We start from the raw sequence: 443 nt of genomic DNA, 5'->3' as shown, positions 1-443 counted from the left end.
TTGGCGGCAGCTTCAAAAACACTCCAATCAGTGCAGTCAAAATAGGCTTGTAATGCCCACTCTGTTTCGTTAGTCCATCTCTTTACAGTCTTTACTACAGGTTTAGCAGATTTAAGTTTTTGCCTGTAAGTCGGTATAAGATGAACCAGGCGGTCAGAGAGTCCTACAGCTGCTCTGAGGACGGAGCGATATGCATCCTTTATTGTGGAGTAACAATGGTCCAGTATATTACTGTCTCTGGTGGGACATGTAACATGCTGTCTGTATTTTGGCAGTTCACGGGAAAGATTTGCTTTATTAAAGTCCCCGAGAATGATTAAAACAGAGTCCGGGTGTTGTTGTTCTGCCTCTGTGATCAGATCAGTGAGTTTCTGTAAAGCTGAGCTCATGTGCGCTTGCGGAGCAATGTAAACACTCACGAGAATGAACGAGCAAAATTCCCG

The sequence above is a fragment of the Sinocyclocheilus anshuiensis genome, unplaced genomic scaffold (genome assembly GCF_001515605.1).
Source record: "Sinocyclocheilus anshuiensis isolate Anshui unplaced genomic scaffold, SAMN03320099.WGS_v1.1 scaffold5510, whole genome shotgun sequence".
Classification (NCBI taxonomy): Eukaryota; Metazoa; Chordata; class Actinopteri; order Cypriniformes; family Cyprinidae; genus Sinocyclocheilus; species Sinocyclocheilus anshuiensis.
The sequence above is the reverse complement of the archived record's forward strand: the minus strand, read 5'-3'. Positions refer to the sequence as shown.